Genomic DNA, 22,867 nt, shown 5'->3' with positions numbered 1-22,867 from the left:
ATGAATTGTTTGTCTTTATGAGAATGAGTTAGTTCATTCAGCATAATGCTCTCTAGATGCTTTCATGTTATATAGTATTTTACAAAATCATTGTTCCTTAGTGCTGCATAGTATTCCACTGAATGAATGTACTACAATTTCTCAATCCATTTCTTTTTTGGTGGACATCTGGATTCTTTCCATTTTATTGCTGTTGTGTTTGTTTTATAATGGCCTTTAAATTTCTTTATGTATGATGTTCATTATCCCTTCCCACTGCTTGTCTGGTTTTTGATCATTAATGCTCAATGTCTCAAATCTATTCTTGAGATGGCTTCTAACTTCAGGTGGAATAATTCAAGACAATAGTTTTGCATTCATGGAATTGTTTTTCTATTCTTCAGCATCAACTTGAACTTTATATAACCGAATGATGATCTTTTTCATAGTTAGCCCCTGGCCTTTTTGACTAATGGCATTGAGTTTCTCCATTATCTGTTACTACAGAAATAGTCTATTTGATTTCTGTGCATTCTATCCAATATGATTCTAATGTGTAGTCATTATTTATGTTTTTTATATATGTATTTACAATGAATAAGTCATTAAGAACATTCTATGTGGTCTTTACTATCACTTCTGTAATTTCTATCACCTAGACCTTATTTTGCAGCTACCATTCTTCATTGTTTCTAACTTCCATATTTCAACTATCAATAACTACCAACACATCTAGATTACATATCTATCACTAACTACCAACACATCCAGATTACATATTTAATCAATTTTAGATTGCAGAATTTCATAAAAATCTTTAATTTCCTTCTATTAGTTTTTGGTGCATGTTATTTGAATAACAGTTATATTAACATAGGGAGCTCTGATGGTCTGTTGTTGTTATGTACCATAAAGTTGGAAATAATTCAAAGCTGACCCTTCCATGAATTTTTTAGAAGCAGTAAATTGTATGGAAGCTGAATGTCCATCTTTCTACCACAAAGAACCTTGTAGGTTCTAATCACATACCTGTGCATTGACAGCACAATTCCTTAACATGCTGTTGCCAAAAAAAAGGTATGCTGTTAGAAACCATATGAGAGAGTTTTGTTATTGTTTTTCTTTAAATTCTCACCACTGGACCAATTGGCAGCATCAGGATGGATGGTGAAGAGATTGAGATTGTACACAGCTTTAGTTTGCTTGGCTCCATAGTCAACAGTCTTGGCACCAACAACCAGGAAATTAAAAGGCGCATTGCCATGGGAAAGTCTGCTGTTAGGGACCTCTCCAAAGTGCTGAAGAGCAATGGTGTCTCTTTGGAGACTAAGGTGCGTCTGATATAGGCCATGGTCTTCGCAATCACCTGTTATGCATCAGAGAGTTGGACAATGACCAAGGAGGATAGAAGGAGAATTGATGCCTTTGAGCTGTGGTGCTGGAGAAGAGTACTGAGAATACCATGGACTGCTAGGAAAACAAACAGATTTGTCCTGGAGAGGGTTAAACCGGGTGGTTCCTTGGAGGCAAGGATTCTGAAGCTCAGTCTAACATACTTTGGACATGTTGTGAGGAGAGACCTGTCCTTAGAGGACATCATGCTTGGGATGGTGGAGGGACAGCACAGGAGAGGAAGGCCCTCTATGAGGTGGATTGATTCAGTGACTGGGATAATTGGGATGGGAGTGTCAGAGACAGTGCAATTGGCACAGGACAGAGCGGAGTTTAGGGCTGTTGTACATAGGGTCGCTATGAGTCGCAAGCGACTCGACGGCACATAACAACAACAACAACATTGGTTTGTATAAACATTTGTATCCATCGTTTTTCACACTATCCTTCATTCACACTGTGTTTCATACAATCACTCCCATTCATTATGTTTTATAAAATTAATCACCTTTGGAGATTGTGGTTTTGCCTGGTTGATTGGTGGGTGTACCATCATAATAGAAACCAACTCATAACTGCCACTCCAGCAAGTTCTCAGAGGCAGTAAATCACTTGGGAGGAATCTGCCAGTCTTTCTCCAATGGAGTATCTGGTGAAATTGAACTGCGTGTTTTTGGGTTTGCAGCACAAATCCTTACCACTAAACCACCAGAGTTTACTGTCTGTGAAAACCCATTAGCAGGTCAGTTATGAGTCAGTTCCAACTCAACAATACATAATAATATGTTAACTGCTCTTTCTTATAGGCTTATAGATATCATCCTGTCCCTGATAGTGTTATACTTTAGGATTGTTGTTACTATATACTACTGAGTGGGAAACAACCCATAGCTGACCCTCTGGTGGGTTTTTAGAGGCAGTACTTGAGGATCTACACTGATATGTTGTTCTTTTTGATGATAAATATGATGTGATTTCTCTTGGAAGACACAAAGTAAGTATGGGCAACCCAATGGGTGGTAACATAAATAGTACAAATATTTTATTTTATTCATTTATTTTATTGAGTTTTCTCTATCTTTACTTATTTCTCTGTCCATAAAATTTTCTCCAGTCTGAGTATTATGTGTAAAGGTCTCTTATTGTTATGTGTTTCTGTCTGCTTGCATTTTCTGCTTTAGAAAGTCAATTGATGTGCAAAAAGTTGGAAGTTTTTAGGATAGCAGAGATTAGTGGGTGGATGAGAGGTGAAACAATGGGAATGATTCAGTGAGGAATTGAAAAGATGAGGCAATAATAGGCACATATTAATAATAATTGATTCTATAAAATACAGTATATAAACTATTATAGAAAACACAAAGTAAATGAAAGATTATATAAAGCACAACGTATATGAATAAAACACTGTGTAAATAAATTCTTGTATTCAAACCAATAAGACAGAAAGTTTCTATCTTATCTTTTTTGTAAATTGTGGGCTCTGCCTTTATGAGTGTGGTTCACTGTCTTGTGTCTTGAATCAGAACTTGCAAGATCTCAAAATCACAAGCCTTATTTCAGGCTTTTTGTATTTTTTCATTACATTTTAATCATTTCCCTTTTGCAAGATTTTTGCTTTACCTTGTTTAAGCTATGTCTCTTGCTGTACTCGATATTGTTTTGTTTGTGAGCCAATTAAAAAATATTTTGCAAATGAGGCTTACTTTTGCTTAGCAATATGACTCATGAATTTAATTTCCACTGTTATTTCAACACTCTGTGCATTATTATACTCTTACTGTACAATCTATACGAAACTATCTTGCTCTGCGAATTCTTTTACTTTCTTTGGTGTTCATTTGTATGTCATTTGAGAAGGTTTGTTGTATTCGTAGTCTAGGTTCATGGGTGGTGACACAAATGGCTTGCCCTTGACTACTACCGAAAGGTTTGCAGTTCAAAAATCCTCACTAGTACTGAAGAAGAGAGACTTGGTCATCTGCATCTGTAAAGATTGCTGCCTCTGTACCAGGCTTGATATTTGAGGCCAAGTTATGACTTGTGCCTTTATATAATATAATGGTCATCAGTCTCCTATTCCTTACTTAGTTTTAACTATTCTGCCTTTCAGCTTTTAGGGAGCTTCTCTGAATGCAACCTTTCTTCTTCTCCTCTGTTTCTTTGTCATCCCCATCTAACCCTCTGCTCTGAAGAGAGTTTCAGAGGCAACTCTGATAGTTTAAGTTGTTTATTTTCCCAATTAAATGGAAATTAAAGTTTATAGAGTTCTTTTTCTTTATGTTATGTGGTAAGGCAAGCTATGGGTGATTTTATTTGCTCTGCTTGTTGATCTGGGTTTAGGGTTTAGGGATTTTTAAAAAAAAAAAATATGGTGTAGAGAAATTCTAATTTAAGCTACTGCCATTATCTTGTAGACCTGGAAGCTTCTCATAGCTTTTTACGAGATTTAAATGAGCTAATCTATGTGGAAGTAAAGATCGCTGATTACCCTTTGGTGAAGAGATTCTAGTAATTTGTTTTCTTTCATTTAGGGATAATACATTTTTATAACTACTGCCCATTAACCCTTTGGTGTGAAGTATTTTTTTCTCTTCAGCTTCTTAACAAACCTTGCATGAAAACTTTCAACAGTCTCCTGTTCAGTGAAGTAGAAAGTTCTGGTGGTTGAGGAGCATGACATCTCAGTGGTGGTCCCTGCATAGCAGGATGAAATGGAGGAGCTGGAGGAGAAGACATCAAAAAGGAGGGATTGATGAAAGAAAATTATCAAAGAAACAACTCTTCCTCTTTTGCATTATTCTAATCTGCTGGCAGTTCTTCAGGAAAAAGACAATCTCTTCCCATGCAATTTACAGCCTCAGAAAACCAATGACAGGTCAACTATGAGTCAATTCCAAATAGAAGGCAGTGAGTGAGCTACAGTGATGAAACAGGCTGAATATCAAAATGATTTCTACTTACCAACCCATTTAGGTTACATGTGAAAACATTGGAGGTCCTTTGCATAATATTTGCATACCTATAACATCTGCTATGAAGAAATCACCTCTGCAAATTATTGAGGAGTAATTATGTCAGTTTAAATAATAAGTTGTGCATGATTCAGACTGTGGTCTTTTTTTTTTAATCATTCGCTATGCATCTGAGAGCTGGACAATAACTAAGGAAGACAGAAGAAAAAAAATGAAGCTTTGAGCTACTATGGTGTTGGAAAAGAGTCATGAAAATTTCATGGAATGACAAAAGAACAGATTATGTCTTGGAAAAAGTACAGTCAGACCGCTCCTTGGAGGCAATGATGGCAAGAATTTGTCTCACATACTTTTGGCGTGTTGCTAGGAGAAGCTATTGCTTGGAATGGGACATCACGCTTGGCAAGAAAGTTGACCCTCAGTGAGATGGGTTGACACAGTGGCTGCAGCAACGGGTTCAAATAGGACAGAAGTGGTAAGGATGATACAGGAAAGGACAGGGTTCAGATATGTTGTCCATAGGATATGAGAGCCGTACCGGACTTGATGACGTCTTAACAGCAACAACATGAAGAAAGCAAGGAACACTGGTGGCATATACATTGTACTGCTAACCAAAAGGTTTGTGGTTTTAATTGATTAGCTGTTTAATGGAAGGAAGATGGGCAGTCTTTTGCTACTGAGAAAAACTGGATGAAATATGTTTACGGCATTGAAGTCTATGGGGGAGAGAATAGTCTAAAAGTATTATATTTTAGGGCATTATTTTTATCGTAGGAGTATGCAATGAGGGTTGTAGAGTGAATTATATTTGGGGCTAGGGGGTGGGGTTTGGGGAGGTGCGGGGGCGGGGATTGTGTACCAATGAGGGAGTTTTTCTTTTGCTTTTCAAGGAGAGGAGCAAATGGGGGGGGAGGGCAGAGGGGTTTGTGCGGGGAGAAGGGTGCAACAATGAATGAATGGAATCCCAAAATCTCTGTAGATGTTCGTTGAAATGAAAAATAAACAACCTAAATTTAAAAAAAAAAAAAAAAAAGACTGCAGCCTTAGAAACTGGATAGAAGATAGCTGTGTGTCTGAATCAACTTCCACGCAGTGTGCTTGTTTTTTTGGTTTATAAAAGAGCATTGTACTTGGATTCTGTGAAACAAAGATGGAGTTCTTTAAGTTCACAATATGGACATGGTTTTGGTTTGTTTGTTTTGTGTGTGTTTTTAACAGCAGAAAAATCCATCAGATTTGGAGATGGTGAACGAGTTTTTGTGTCCAATGTCTGAAAAAATTCAGAGCTCTGGCAGTTTGATCCAAAGGCTCCTTGACTCAAATTCAACTCAATTCTCCATTACAATCATTAGGAAGAGGGAGTTTTGGTGGCCTAGTCATTAAAGAGTTGTGCTGCTAACCCAAAGGTAGTCTCTTCTGCTTCGGATTCATGCTTGGCTCAGTGGGGGAAATATGAGCAATTGCCTTCCGTGCAGCCTCCAGAAATCTGCTTCCGGTTCAGCTATGAGTCAGTTCTGACTCAATGGCAACGACTTAGAATTGGGTCTTTTGAGAAGGGCAAGAGGAATGGCTGTGAAAGACATGTTCTAGACACACTGATGAAAAGGAAAGTCCTTGTGATAAAATGACACGAGAAAACCTCAGAAACCGTCAGATTTACCAGATTCTCCTGCAGGGCATGGTTGGCTCTGCATCTTTGTTGTCTACTTCACTTGTTGCCTGGCTGGACCAGCTGTAGTAAAAGCAGTTCAGCTGCCCCTTCTTTGCTCTTGTGCTTAACCTGGAATGGTTCTTCTTTCTTAAAAAGAAACCCTTTCTTTGCACAGAAACCTTCAGCAGAGGCCCCTTTTAAATTGGATATTGTAATTAATATTATCTCTGGGTTCTGAGAGGAGAGCTTGATTGAGAGGGCAGGAATAGAGAGTGACAAGATACAGATTGCCTGTTATCTGATCAGGAGGACTAGTGTTGGAATTCACAGGGAGGAACAAAGAAGGTCTGTGCACAGATCCTGAGAGCCAGATAAACCCCAGCAGGGTGTGAAGTGGTGTGAAGTGACCTAGGGACAAATCTGTTATGAGAACAGGATTATAAATATCCAAGCAGCAGGCAAAAGCAAGTGGTTCTAATGGAATTAGGTGAGATTACTGACAGGCCCTGGCTCTGGAAGTGTCTCCTCAACTGCCCATAGATAACATTCCTGGGTTAAACTATTTATTTAAGAATGGGAAAGGAGGACCAAAGAAGCACAATAAAAATAAAACCAGCACACAGAGGGGGTCAGGGGAGGGAAGGTGCTTAGCCTAAAGCCCAAAGGAATCTTAATCATCTCCAATTCTATGTGGTAGCACCACAGTTTAGAGCAGTAAAGTTCCAAGAGGGGCCGGGGCGGGGGAGTATTCTTGCATTTTCATTTTATGGAGGAGGAAATGGAAAATTTGCCTGGCATAATCCCCACCATTCACACTCCTAAGAATCAAAATCACTTGACTTCATGGCAGAGTAGAAACCAGATCCTAAACCTACTCAAGGGCACACAACACAACAACAACAAAGCAAAGTGAGTGTGTCCATCTACGGAAACAGCTGTGAATGAACATCTTTAGCTCTTTGCAGATTACTCCAAAGACGTCAACCTCCAAAATTACAGATAAATACATTATCTATATTTATCAGTTTGAGAGAGAAGAGGAAAGAGAGAGAGAAAGGTTTACACGGAGGCTCCCCTGAAGAAAAAGTCTGTTAATCTACCTTTAAAATATGAGCCACTGAAAACCCTCTAAGAGCAACCCTACTCTGACACATATAGGGCTGCAATGAGTCAGTTGCCTTCATGTCAACTAGAATTTTTATATAAGGAAAAGATGTGGATTGAGACAAGATAGTCTGAACCTGGGGAGAAAAGGAAGAGCCAGCCAGAAATCTATTATAATAATCCAGCTAAGAAATGGTGACAGCTGGAGCCTATGTAAGAAAAGTGAAAATGATGAGGTGAGGGGTCAAAGAAATACATGAAAAATCAGGGCCTGAAGTGAGAAAGAGGTGGACTTCAGAGATCACTGTGAGAAATGAAAATTGTGTTGGAGGTGATGATACATACCAAATAGGGAACGAACTTCAAATGTTTGTTTTCAAACCTTGAACATGAGTGTGAGGCAACTTCCCTTCAAGCAAGTCACTGGAAGGCTGAGACTTAATGTTTACGATAGATAGATAGATAGATAGATAGATAGATAGATAGATAGATAGATAGATAATAGATAGATAAATGAGTGATTTTCTATACATACTAACTCACTGCCTTTGAATCAAATCTGACTCAAAATGACTCTCCATTAGGTTTTTGAGGTGAGGCTGTAAATCCTGACAAAAGAAGACTTCCCATATTTTTTCCCTTAGAGTGGCTGGTGGATTTGAAACAACAACCTTTCTGTTATCAGTCCAATAAGTAACCCACTATACCCCCCCAAAATCAAATTCACCACAGCTCTAGAGTAAAGATAGGTAGTTCTGTCCTGTTAGGATTTACAGGCTAGGAAACCCAATGGTGGGTTGCTTTAAGTTGGAACTCACTTAAAGGTAATGAATGCATGAATTGAAAATTTTATAATCATATCGAGTCATTTCTGACTCAAAAGTACACAATAACTACTGTTGTTGTTGTTGTTGTTGTTGTTGTGGTTATGTGCCGTCGAGTCGTTTGCGACTCATAGCGACCCTATGTACAACAGCCCTAAACCCTGCTCTATCCTGTGCCAGTTGCACTGCCTCTGACACACCCATTCCGATTACCCCAGTCACTGAATCAATCCACCTCACAGAGGGTCTTCCCCTCCTGCGCTGTCCCTCTTACCCTACTGAGCATGATGTCCCTCTCCAAGGACCTGTCTCTCCTTACAACATGTCCAAAATATGTCAGATGAAGCCCCAGAATCCTTGACTCCAAGGAGTAGCCTGATTTAACCCTCTCTAGGATGGATCTGAAATTGCCCCTATTTTCCGAAAGCTAGCATTTAAAACACAGTGGCATCCACTGCCTAAACAACATGCTTCTGGAAGCTCTATGAACTTTGATAAATGATAGTTATAGAAAGGCTTCAGCTCTTTTGTTCATAGAGTTATTATGAGTCATCCTCAACTCGACAACAATCAACAACATATAATAGGCAGGTATAAAATAAAAAAAAAAAAAATAAAGTTCTGTTGAACACAATGGCCACACAACAGGTTTAATCACAGCAAAGACATGGAGGATGACTCGAGTTCAGGCCTGGTTTTCTCATAGGCAGATTTTGAGTAGCAGCTAAATGGAAGTTCCTAGAAACAGCCTATGTCATGTTAACTTCTAAACAATTGGACTAATTGGGAAATTTTCAAAGGGTTGGATTTTCTTGTGATGACCACCCAAAATATTTTTTGAAGAATCGTGTCAAATTCTTTCAGAAATAATAAAGTGAGGTCTGTTAAAAAACAAACAAACAAAAAGCAAGAAAAAAAGAAAAGAAAGCTCACAACCTAACAAAACCAGCTTTTAAAACAGTTTCTATTTTATGTTTTAGTAGAAATGCATCACTCAGTGGAGAGTGGTTCCCACAGACAGATGTAGTACGTGCTCATTACAACTAGGAAAGCAGCACACAAAAGATGCTTTACATTGAATATTTTTTTAACTTAGTATTTTTGTTGTTGTTGTTACTCTTGATTTTGTTTGCTTGTGAATCATGGCTAAACTATAGAGCAGAGTAGAATTATCCCACAAACTTCTCAAGACTGTAGTTTTCATGGAGGCAGATTGCCAGGTCTTTTCTTCAGTAGAACAACTACTGGTTTTAAACCATGGACCTTTTAAGAGCCAAATAATTAGTCATTGTACCACCAGAGCTCCTTCTTAATATCATTAAGCACCATACCTGTCCTCACTTACTGGTGTGGCTAAATTTCAGAGATCAGGTTATTGGGGAAAATAAAAGAAATCATGCTATGGTCAAATTAGGACAGCATCCTGTTTTCTACTGCATTATCCTGAGTCACAATCTCCATTGTTCCCTCCATCCTCCCTCCACCCTGATATATCTTCAGTTTCAGGAAGAGAAGTGAGGCGCCCTTCCCCATTACCCCTTTACACATCAATCCATATCCCTGCATATCGGAGGTGATGGTGGTGGGTAGGTTTTGCCACTATCACCTGACCATCTACCAAGCCTTGCCTGTCCAGCTTCTCAGCCAAAATCCCTGGAAATAGGTCTCAGTTGAGAGTAACTCCTGGGCCTGGAACAGGTTATGGTGGTGCTAGAGAAACCTCTTTGTTACAAAGAGATTTCTGAGGCCTTCCCTTAACTCCTGTCCTGTCGCCCTGGCTCCTGCTTCCTTCTTACAGCCCAGTACCATGATGCTACTCAACAAGTCCAGGACAACCTGGGTAATAGAACTCCCAAAGGTTGATGCTTCTTCCTCTTTCCTCTAAACTCCTCACTAAATGATAGTAGATTTCTTACTGTTGCTGTGTGCCAATGAGTCAGAACTGACTCATAGATGACCCTCTAGAGGATTTTCGGAGGCCATTTCATTGCACAGAAGGAGAATGCCCATCTTTCTCCAGTGGAGCAGTTGGTAGATTTGAAGTGGTGCCTTTGGGATTGCAGTGCAGCTTCTTACCACTAGGCCACCAGACCTCCCTGTTGTTGTTGTTGTTATGTGCCATCGAGTCGCTTGCGACTCATAGCGACACTATTTACAAGAGCTCTAAATGCTGTTCTATCCTGTGCCAACCTAGCCATCTCAAACGCACTTATTCCCACCGCTCCGGTCACAGAATCGATCCATCTCACCAAAGGTCTTCCTCTCCTTCGCTTCCCCTCCCTAGATTTCTTAAATGTTAGCTAACAAGATACTTAAGGAAGGGATAGGTGTAGTTGTCTTTTAATTCATTCAAACTATAGGAAATTGCCAAAATGCGACCATTTTTCACTTAAAAAAGGAAAAGATTGTTTTCCCCACCTCTGAATTCATCAGAAAGATGGGCAGCCTACCTCCACAGGACTGAGTTCCCAACTTTGTTTCACTGCAAGTTCTCTCTTAGTCAACATTTCTACAGTCACTGTCACGGAAATATCATAGTGTGTTCTTTCATAATCTGCATTTTGATCCCTCTTCCTTCACTTTATCCATTGCTACCTCCCATCTTCAAATATCCAATCAAATTGTCTCAATAACCAAAGAGAAGACAAAAGAGAATTTGGTTACCTGCCCAAGCAGAGGAAAAACAGATTTTGTGGAAAATTTTTTGAAACTCGGAAAAATCTCCATTCTCCATGGGCTCAATCAGATTTGGGTTTTGCTCAGGAGGACTTGATACGGTATTTCCTGAGAGAGCTGCGAGTTTCATAGGACAGCAAGGAAATATTAGGGAAAGAGGGTCTGGAAAAAGTATTTGGTTTGTTAAAAGGCTCCGGCGCCCTGTGTTTGACCTGCATTGAAGAGTCCTTAGTAATAGGGCAGTATTTTATCCTAGCTTCCTCCCTCTCTCCTTCCCCGACTCCCTCCAATTCCCATTTTTTTTTCCTCCTGGAGTAGCAGCCTTGGAGCATGGGGTGAAAAGTCGCTGGAAGGACAAGTTGACAGATAGCATTTGGGTCGCTGGGTCACTGAAAGGCGTCGTGATCTGGGCCCAGACAGAGCGATTTCCTCGGTGATTTTAATCTTTCGTCTGTTCACACGTCATGCCACCTGGACATAATGCAGAGAAATCTGGAGGCTTAACAATCCTTTCCCCTCGTCCCCAAAAGCAATCCTGGGGGAGGAGAAAAAGGAAAAAGTTAACCCTCTCTCTGCCTTTGCTATTAACAACAGACCACATTGGCAATTAATAAGCTCAGAGCTTTGTCTGAGCATAAAGAATCTCATCTTTATGGAGACTGTAAATAACATAACAAGTTGCCCCTTTTACTGCCTCAGACACATGTAAGTGGCAGCTTTATCCTTTTTCGTTGACCCTTTGTCCAGGTTTTGATTTACTTTCAAATCTCCTGTCGTAGAGTCTTGGAAAACATTTATTTTGAGAGTGCTGGGTTGCAGGCAAGGGGGATAAAGGATAGAGAGAAAGAGGGTTCTCTATGAAGCAAAATATTAATATCTTTGCTGTGGCTATGGCTAGACAGTCTACTTTTCTTATTTCATCATAAGGTTCTGAGCTATTTTCTGACCAAGGGTGTCAAAGTTTAGAATTAATGGATTTCAGCAAGGTGAATGCTGACGTTCCAGAGAAATGCTCCTGTTTAACTTGTTAGAGCTGTGTCTCAGGTCTTACTTGATAGATAAGGAGCATAAGGAGAAAAAAAGATAACCAAGGAAGATGGTCTTTGGGGTTTCTTTCTTCTGAACAAGTGAGGAAAAAAGAGACAGGCACTGACTCCCACCCATTGCTCCCACCATACTTCTCTGAAAGCACTTATCAAACTTTATCAAAGGTATCTGCTTCAATGTCAGCACTTGGCTATAAACCTCCCAGGGGACCTTTGCCTTCACACTTCTCAACTCCCCCAGGAACACAGTGGAAACTTTTAAATGTTTGCTGTTTTATTTCCCAAACAGGAACCAAGCACCTACTATTGCCAAGTAAAACTATATACAGCTGAATAACCCAAACAAAAATCACTACCATCGAGTCAACTTCAGTTCCTACTGACTCAATCACATAGGATTTCTGAGGCTGTGACTCTTCAGGGAAGCATACTCTTGTTCACTAGGAGAGTCACTAGTGGATTACTATCTCCAAGGCCATGCATCTTTTTGGCTAACAGAGAGCGGCACAGCATGGAATACACAACGAGGGATCCTTAGTCAGCCAAAGAAAATAAAGTGATGTGAAGATAGGGTCCCTGTTTGTAAGTGATTCACAATCCAGGATAGAAGGCAGATAAGCAAACTAACACCTTTACTTTTAAAAAAAAAAAGTTACAGGTCAACTCTAAATAACAGAATCATACCAGAAAATCGTTTGAAGGGGGAAGAAGAATGGATCAAGAAAGATGTCCCTAATAAGATGATAAGCCAGAACGCACTTAGTTCAATTGAAAGCCTTATCTCACAAGTTCATGAGAGAAAGGCCAGGGCCTGAAATAAAGGACAATCAGTGAGGGAAAAGGTGATGGGAACAGTATCAGAGACTCAAGGAAGGTGCACTGCACAGTGACTGCAGGCTACGGCAGGGAGGCAAATAACAAATCAAAAATAACTCCCAGGTTTTTGGCATCTGTGACTGGGTCACTGAAATATGGTTCACTGAGACAGAAAAAAAGCTAAGAAAGGAGGTGATGGTATCCCCTTTCAAGTGGTTGTTGTGTGTCTAACATTTGCTGTTGATTGCAGTTGAGTCTACTCTCCCTCATAGGGGTCCTGTGGACAACAGAATGAATGAAAGCGCCGTTCTGTACTTGAGTCTATTGTTGCAAACATTATGTCAATCCATCTCATTGAAAGTCTTCCTCTTTAATACTGATCCCCTATTTTGCTTACTGAGAGTGCTTGCTGAAAGTTAGGAGGACACAAAGTGCTTACTTCAGAAGATCAAGGACTATGGTCTTCAATATCAAGAAGACAGAAATCCTCATCACTAGACTGATAAGCAACATCATGATAGATGGAGAAAAGTTTGAAATCGTCAATGATTTCATCTTATTTGTATACACAATGAGCGCTTGGTACTAGCAGTCAGAAGATCAGGAGACCTATTGCATTAGGCATGTCTACTTGTCAGGGAACTCTCTTCAAATTACTTAAAAGCAATGATGATATAATTTCATTTATAGATAACTAACAGATTCTATTGGATCACCTTTCTTTGTAATAAGCACTATTGTGACTCTATTCTACGTATTAACCAAGTAATTCTTTCAAATTGTTTGGCATATCCCAGTGAGCGCTTCTCTTGTTGCATTTATTGGTTGAAGTACATTAGATGTTATTCTGTCAGTTCCTGGAGCCTTGTTTTTTCACTAAAGCCTTTGGTGTAGCCCGGGCATCTTCATTCAACATCATTGGGTCCTCAGCATATGCTACCTGCTGAAGCAGACATAGACTAACTCTTTGGTACACTGTGTATGTGTATGCCTTCCATATTTCTCTCTTTTTTTAAAAAAATTTTATACTGGTTCATTTATAAAGTTCAAAGACATGGTTTTTCACACTGGCTCTTTCCCATTTCCTTCACACACACACTCCCACTCATCAAATTGTATGACCTTATGATTTACTATCACACACTCCTCCACCCGCCCCCTCCGGCCATCCTTACCCCTCTGCTTCCACTTCCCCCTCCCCCTCAGATCCTCATACTCATTCTGCAATAATGGCTTTGTACAATATTTGTCCATATCGGACTGAGTTCACGCAGCATAACACTTTCCAGTCCCTCCCAAATTAGATAATAATTTATAAAATCATTGCTCTTGTGTGATGTGCAGTATTCCATTGTGTGAAAAAGTACCATAATTTCTCAATCCATTTGATTGTGGTTGGACATTTGTGCTGTTTTCATGTTCTTTTGATGGTGAATATCACTGCTATGAACATTGGTGTACAAGTCTCTGTTTGTGCCTCAGTTGTCATTATCTCAGGCTATATTCCAAGCAGTGAAATAGCTGAGTCATATGGAATTTTTATGTTCAGCTCTTTAAGGAAGCACCAAAATGCTCTCCAGATTGGTTGAACCATTTTATAATCTCACAAACAATGTATAAGAGTTTCTATCTTGCTGCATCCTCTCCAACATTTATTGCTGACTTGCCTGCTAAACTTTGCTACTGCTATTTGAGTGAGATGGTATCTCATTGAGGTTTTGTTTTGCAACTTTCTTATTGCCAGTGATTTTGAGCATTTCTCCATGTATCTGTTGGCCATTCGGATAGCTTCCCCTATGAAAATTCTATGTCTTTTGCCCACTTTGTAATTTGTTTTGAGTCTTTTCTTATGGAGGCCCAGGAGTATTCTGTAAACTTTAGTTATAGGACTCTTGTTTGAGATGGTATTGTCAAATGTAGGTTTTCTTTTCACCCTGCTGAAATTTTTTTTTTAAGCACACAGGGATTTAATCTTTAGAAGGTTGCATTTATCAAGTAAATTCTCTTCAGATTGTGCATGTCTGTAAATGTTTAATTTGGAATTTGAATTTTCTTCTGTTAATTATGTTTGAGAAATGCCAATTTATTTTTTTTTAAAATTTTTGAGTTTTCTAACACTGGTTATTTGTACTTTTTTTTTTTTTTGGGTTATTTGTACATTTGTTCTTTAAAATCTTTTGTTAAACAATTCCATGAAATACATCCTCTTTTCTTTAGCTACTCTACATTCCTCAACTCTAGTGATATATTCCACAGGGAGTTGTGCTCTTATCCCAAAGACTATGAGTAGATCCAACTAGAAGGCAGTGAGTTACTTAGTAGAGTTACTCTACATTCCAGCACATGTTTTAGTTTCTCCTGATGTCTCTTTTAGTCTTTTCTTTCTTTCCTGTCTTTGCAATAAGCATTAGCTTTTTTCATATGTGATGAGGTCCTTGATGTATGTAATCTCACAACTCATCTTCAGTTATTAGTGCTCAGTGTATCAAATGTATTCGAGACATAGTCTCTTATTCTGTAGGTGGGATATACTCAAAGCTGAACATGGGCTCTCGTGAGTATGTTTTCATATTCTTCGGTTTAATTTGAACTTCCGTACGAGTGAATATTCTGTTTTACAATTGACCTCTAATCTTGTTCTGATTGATGATACTGAACTTCTCCATACTGTCTTTTCACAGATAGAGTCAATAATACTCTTTGTATTGCCATCCACTGATGTCCACCTATACAGTCATATTGTTGAAAAGGGGGATTTGCAATGGAAAAAATCATTTATCCTGAAAAATTCTGTCACGTGGACTCCAGAATGATTTCAATGATAAAGGCCCTGTTTTCCAAGTTAGATTTTTTTTTTTTTACATTTCCAACTTTTGCTTTCTAATCACCAGTAATTATGAATATATCTTGATTATAAATGTGGTCAATTTCATGGTGCAGATGTTAATACAATCTTCAGTTGCTTAATCTTTGGTATTAATGATTGATGTTATAAATTTAAATATTCGTCACATTAACTGGTATTCTTTGTGGGTTTCTGGATATTATGCTATCACTGACAGTGTAGCTTAGATAGTCGCATTGATCACTGACTTTATGCTAGATTTTTAAATAGTCTTTTAGGCAATGAATGTGATGCCATTTTGTTTCCTTAAATTTATCACATAAAGGGTATAATGTAGCTGTATTTACCCAATCCAGATAATCAATTTAGCTTTGTTTCTGCACTCAGAATATTTCTGTTGCCTTTGCCTCAAGCAGATAAGGCTTGTCTTATTGAAGTGAACGTTGGGTAAGTATGTTTTCTGATGCCATAATACAATTGGCTAAAATTTGGAAACTTGAATTTGAAATTAAGTTCTGAAATGGTATGAATTCCTCTCATCCCATGTGATATACTGCCTCTGAAAAATTCACTGGAGGTTGAACTATGGGTCAATTTTAACTCAACAGTACACAACGACAATGTTGGAGAAGAAAGGACCTCTCATGTGTCCCCCATGAATTTGTTTTGAGAGTTGAATATGACTATGAATCTGAAAGTTACACGAACAAGAGACACAAGGTGTAAATAATGAAAAATTTATTTTAACCTCAGAATTTGAAAGGTACTTTGGCCTTTGAACCAGAGTTGAGGGCACTGACAGACCAGAAATTCAATGTTGTGCACTTGATTTTGATTCATAGGACAGAGCAGAACTACTGTCCCTTAAGATTCTGAGACAATAAATATTAACAGGAACAGACTGTCTCATCTTTCCACAGTGGAGTTCAAACCAACAACTTCTTGCTTAGCAAAATTTAAACCGCCATACCATCAGAGATCCTTCAGAGGACAGAGACAGATGACTAAAAATTAAAGTCACCCAGTACTTTGAATGTAGCAAGCTTGGCTCACATGGATGAAACTTCTTGGAAAGAGATATTTGCCAAGTGTCACTCTTCTAAAAGCTGACTATTCTGTCAGATCTATTCAGCATGGGTTCCAGGGTATGGAGCTTTCATGAGGTCTATTTATCAGAGGAAAACTACTACCCGTTTCCCAGCCAAATGATCCTAGCAACACAGGTCGTAGCTCTAAGTGCTGGCCAAATTCCAGTTTGGGTAATTCCATTCAGCTTCTCATCATCCTACCTTCAGCTTCAAATGGGTACATTGTCGTGCCCTTCCTGTCCTCCACTTGGAAAGTTACACTCCAGGAGAGTATCTGGCTATATTTTTGCATGTACCAAGGGGACTTCTTTTTTTTTTTTTTTCTTCATACGAGGAATATTTTATTGTTGTTAGACTATCTCTCAAGTGGCTTAATATTAGAATTTAGCTCCCAAACTTTTTCCCTAAGCATGTAAATTAGAAAATGGTGATTTATAATAGTTGTTTGGGAGTTTGATATTTGTGTGTGTGTCTAGACTTCCTATGCATAGGTTGCTAGTGGCCAGGCAGGTAACAGAAATGTGTTATTTGTAGTTGTTCTTCTTAAGTGCCATCAAGTCACAGGCGACTCATAGCAACCCTATGAAGTAGAGTCCTTGACGCTTGGGTGCCTTTCATCCTCTCTCCAGGTTCATAGGGTTTCCTGAGGCAAGCCATTATGGAAGTGGATGCCACTCCTCCTTCCAAGCTTGTTTTAATCAGGGAGCTCCACCCCACTCTCTGTCCGCATTGGGTAACCAGTCATTACTGCATTTGACACATCAGTGTCACAGTGTTCAGCCTCACAGCAACCACAAGTGACCGCTGTACGGCAACTTGTACACCAGGACTATACGACCTAGAGGAATGTCTGAACAAAAACAATGAAAGACAGGCCCGAGGGCCACGAATTAAAAGTCACCCACCTTTGGATTGATAGCGTCACTTTCTGTCCACTGGGCCACCTGATCTCTCTCTCCGTGTTGATGTTGTTGTTGCTAAGTGCCGTCCAGTCGCAGGCAACTCATAGCGACCCTATGAAGGAGAGTCCTCGAAAACAATGAGCAGTTTCTTCATCTGTAAAAATCGATAATAAGAGATAGTTCAGAAGCGTATTACTAATGAAAAATGATACAAGGCATTGGGATCATAGTAAATGATGCTGTTATATACTGTTACATAATGATGTTGACGTTGTTATAAATTGTCAAGTCGGAAATGACTCATAGCTAACCATTCAGTGCGTTTATATTAGAATGATAACTGAAAAAAGAAAAAAAAGGGCTGAAGTCCTGAATTAAAAGACATGAAAGAGTTGTAGTGGACCCTTGCAGAAGCCTGGATAATGGGATTATTAAAAGCCTGGGTTATTCAGAGATTCCATTATTTCCAGGATTATTAAAATTGACATATATTCAAAGCAGTATTTGTCCACCATCTTTGAGCTGGATATAGTTGTTTCCAACTCTGCTTGTCTACAGAGATTTGGTTGCTATGCAATGTCTATGTTGTTCTTGTGTTCTAGGAGAGAGATTTTATTTCTAGCAGGATGTTGACCTATGATTTTCTCTATTTCAGTTATTCCAGTGTACATATATCTTACAAATTTTGGGTTTTTCTAGTTCTACCTTGTGTCTGAACTGTTGTTGTTATGTACCATCGAGTTGCTTGCTACTCATAGCGACCTTAGCTTCAACAGCTCTAAACCCTGCTCTAATCCTTGCAAACCTTATTGTCTCTGACACACCTGCCCTCATGACCCTAATGACTGAATCAACCCACCTCATTGAGGGTCTTCCTCTCTTGCACTGTCCGTCCACCTTCCAAAGCATCACGTCCCTCTCTAAGGACTGATCCCACCTTGCCACATGTCCAAATTATGTCAGACAGAGCTTCAGAATCCTTGCCTCCAAGGAGCAGTCTGGTATTACCCTCTCCAGGGTGAACATGTTTGTTCTCCTAGCAGTCCATACTATATTCAATACTCTCCCCACGCACCACAATTCAAAGGCATCAACTTTCTTTCTATCATCCCTAGTCATTGTCCAGCTCTCTGATGCACACCCAGTAATTGCAAGGACCATGGCCTCTTTCAAGCACACCTTATGCTATTTATTTTAAAAGATATTTACATTCCAAATGAGTGACAAGGAAGAAAACCACCTGCTATATTCTGCCATCTTTTTCATATGTTATTGTTGTTACATGCCATTGAGTGATTCATAGCAACCTTATGTACAATAGCTCTGAACCCTCTCATATAATGAGCCAGTCTCACTGAGCCTGATATATCTACCCTATTATATCAGTTGCTGTGTCAATCCATCTCATCTAGGGTCTTCTTCTTTTTCTGTGCTGTCCTTCCACTGTTCCAAGCATGATGTCCTTCTATAATGACTGGTTGCTCCTGGCCATGTGTCCAATGCATGCAAAACTGAGCTTCAAAATCCTTGTCTCCAAGGAGAAACTTGGTTTCACCCTCTCCAAAACAGAACTGATCTCTTGGCAGCCCATGGTATGTTCAAGACTCTAAAAGGAGCACAACTAAAAGGTATCAATTATTCTTCTGTCATCTTTAGTCTTTGTCCAGCTCTTCTGATGCATAGCATGTAATTGTGAAGACCATGCCCTGAATCAGGTACACCTTAGTCTCTAAACTGACATCATTACTCTTTAGCACTCTGGAGAGGTCCCTGACAGCAGACTTCCCCTATAATTTTGTGCTTATTATCCAACTGTTAGAGTTTCATCTTTGAGTATGAAAAGGCGTGTTCAAGTTAATTGGTTTCATATAAATTCTTAAAATAAATCAATTGGGAGCTCTGCTGGTCTAATGGCAAGAGGCTGCCCTACAATCCTGAAGGTGCACAGTTCGAATCCACCGGAAGCTCCACACAAAAAAATAAAGGAAAAATCACTTTGCTGTCAGTTTGACTTAAATGCCCAACAACCCTCCACCAGGTTTCCAAAGCTATAAACCTTTATTGTAGGAGGTTACTACTTTTCCCCCCATTGAGTTACTCATGAATTTGAACTGTCAGCCTTTTGATTGGCAGACTACCACATAACATACATATACAACAACATAATCAATACCAGGAGTCTCTTCTACATGTACTTTAACCAAGGTCAAAAGTTGGAGAGATGGAATATGTTGGTTCATTGGAGTCCTCCATATATTCCACTTATTCCAGATACTAGTCAACCTGCTCATCAGATATGCTACTTTTATACGTCCTTTCCCTGTGCCTTAAAAAAAAATCCTGTTTAAGGATCATTCAGCATCCTAATAAGGATTTCATGAAGATTAAGCAGCAAGGGCATTTAAAGAACAAATCACACCCGACAAACTTCATAGCCTTTTACAACGTAATTTGAAATTAGCAGATGAAAGGAAGGCAAGGGATCTTATATCTCTGCCTTTTAGTAAAACATTTTCGACAGGATCTCTCACAAAATGTTAGTGGCAAAGCTATTTTATATCAGCCTTTGCCAATTCAAACGGGCTTGAATGCTGCCATCTAGGCTGAAGAAAGAGGGAAGATAAATAGAAATGCAAAGAGTTTGTACATGAAGGTGGCACCTCTAAGCATATAAAGTAATATCATCACTGACCTTGAGTAGGCTACACTAAGGTTATGATTATCAATTTATAAGTGGAACTCAAATGACAAATTTTCGAGAAAGTTCAGACAAGTAAGGAAAAAAGAATTAAATAGAAGAAGACACAAAAACAAAGGCAAAAATAACAATCCAAAGAAATAAACAGGTAAAACAAAGGCTTACCACTGAACCATCTTCCAAATTTTAGAGACCCAGAATCAATAGAACACTCAATATAGAAGGTGAATGTCACCACTTCTGGATAGGAAATATTTTGATGTAACTCATTGATATCTCATTTGTGAAGTTAAAGCATTATGAAGAATAAATTGGAAGCTAAACCACAAAACAGAATTACCAAATTATTCAGTCATATATTTAAGTATTCATTTACTTATTCATCAAAAAAACTACTTACTGGGTGCCTCCCATGTGCATGTCAATGTTTTAAATACAAAAGATATTTTGTTGTTGTTGTTATGTGCCGACTAGTTGTCTGCAACTCATAGCGACTCTTTGTACAACAGCTCGGCAGCCTGAGCCAGTCTCTCTCACTCAGACACACATATCTTCATTACCCCAATTACTGAATCAATCCGTCTCATCTGGGGTCTTCCTCTCCTGCTCTGTTCCTCCACCTTTCCAAGAATGATGCCCTTCTCCAATGACTGGTCACTTCTGGCCACATGCCTAAAGTATGTTAGACAGAGCTTCAAAATCCTAGCCTTCAAGGAGCTTCACTCTCTCCAAGACAGACCTATTTGTTTTCTTGGTGATCTGTGATATTTTCAAGGCTCTTCTCTAGCACTATAGCTCAAAGGCATCAATTCTTCTGTCATCCTTAATCATTGTCAAAGGCATCAATTCTTTTTCTGTCATCCTTAGTCATTGTCCATCTCTCTAATGCATAGCAAGTAATTGCAAAGACCATGGCCTGGGTCAAGTGCACCTTAGTCTCTGGACTGACATCTTTGCTTCTCAGTGTGAAAAGGTCCCTCCTTAACAGCAGATTTTCCCAGAGCAATTTGTCTTCTGATTTCCTGACTGCCAGTGTCAAGAATTTGCTTCTGGAGTCAAGCAAGCTGTAATTGTTAATAAGCTTAATCTTTTCTCACTTGACACAGGACACAGATCCTGTCCTCCTCATATATTTACCTACTCTTTAATGTGAGAAGAGGCACACACACGTGCACGAGGGTGTGCATGCGATCACACACACACACATATTTACTTTGCATACTCACACAAACCTAGTTTTTCAAGAGACAATAAGTACCAGAATAGGATAACATGATAAGAAAATATGGGAAAAGTAGTGAATAAGGAAAGGAAAGACTTTTCAATGCATTGTATTTTAGTATAGGAAAGGAGTTCAATGGAAGGGAAGTAGAAAGTACAAAACATACCAAATAGAGATTTTGGTGATGTTTGGCAAGCTTTACATTAGTGAACAGAAAAGGGAAATTGTCAGAAGAAATTTTTGGAAGCCAAGAGGAACAAAAATATTAATTATTTAAATTAATTTATTAAAAATATTAATATTGTCTTGTAGGTTTTAGCAAAATTTATCCTATTTCTATTAAGATAAGCCTTATTTGGACAGAAACTAAAACTTTAAAATGATTCACTTTTATAATTTTATCAGTTAAGAGATTATTGTAATATTGCAAATGCGAGAAGGTTGTGGTTTAGATTTTGATGAATGGACGTTATTGTTGAATCATTGCTGTTAAGTGTTGAAAAGTTGCTTAAAATTTATAGGAACCTTATGAACAAGAAATCTGAACCTGCCTTGTCTTTTGTCACCTTCATCCTTTCCAGCAAACTTAAGCCAATTACTGTAGTCACAGCGTCAGTCCATTCAGTTGAGGGTCTTGTTCTCTTTTCCTGACCCTCCTCTTTTGCACATGTGATATCCTTTTCCAAAGCACAGACAGTCATAGCAATATAACAAAATATGTGAGATATATTTCAGGATCTTTACTTCCATGGAACACTTGGTTGCATTTTTTCCCAAGACAGACTTGTCCATTTGGGGGTTTTTGGTTGGTTTTGTGGTGTTTTTTTGTTGTTGTTTTTCCAGTCCGTGGGATATTCGGTACTTTTTTCCGACACCACAACTAAAAGGCATCAAATCTTCTTCCGTCATTCTTATTTATTGTCTAGCTCTCAGATGCATAGCAAGTGATTGAAAATACCATGGTCTGAATTACATGCACCTTAGTCTTCAAACTGACATCATTGTTCCTCACTAATTTGGAGAGATCCCTGACAATGGACTTTTACAATGCAATATGTCTCCTGATCTCCTTACTACTGGTACCAAGGATATTGATTTTGGAACTAAGAAAGAAGAAATTGTTGACAATTTCTTTTTTAAAAATTTTTTTTCATTGTTGAAAATTTCAATCTTTTCCCAATAACTTTAATTTGCTCTTTTCTGTAAAATGCTTTTCTGTCAGATAATGTTCTAAATATGAGCATTTAAATTAAGACAGGCTAGGAAGGATTGGCCATCACTTCTGAAATAGAATGCCTTTGAAAACCCTATGTGCACTTAGGCTAGCAAATATAACAACTGAGGCTGGGGGCTCAAGTATAGAAACACATAGAAGGAGAAAGAGCTGTAAACACACACTAGTTATTGGAACAGAGAATGTGAGAATCATGAATGGAAGAAAATTGGATATTATTAAGAAAGAAAGGGAATGCATAAATATTGAGATACTAAAAACTGGCAAAATGAGATGGGCTGACATGCGACATTTTGAGTCAGAGGAGCATATGATCAACTATGCTGGAGATGAAAAGGTGAGAAAAAAAATAGGGTTTCTTTCATAGTTAAAAAAATCATTTCTAGATCTGTCTTGAAATACAATAATGTGA

This window comes from Elephantulus edwardii, unplaced genomic scaffold (genome assembly GCF_000299155.1).
Source record: "Elephantulus edwardii isolate Elephantulus edwardi_28Jun2011 unplaced genomic scaffold, EleEdw1.0 scaffold00057, whole genome shotgun sequence".
Taxonomy (NCBI): domain Eukaryota; kingdom Metazoa; phylum Chordata; class Mammalia; order Macroscelidea; family Macroscelididae; genus Elephantulus; species Elephantulus edwardii.
The sequence above is the reverse complement of the archived record's forward strand: the minus strand, read 5'-3'. Positions refer to the sequence as shown.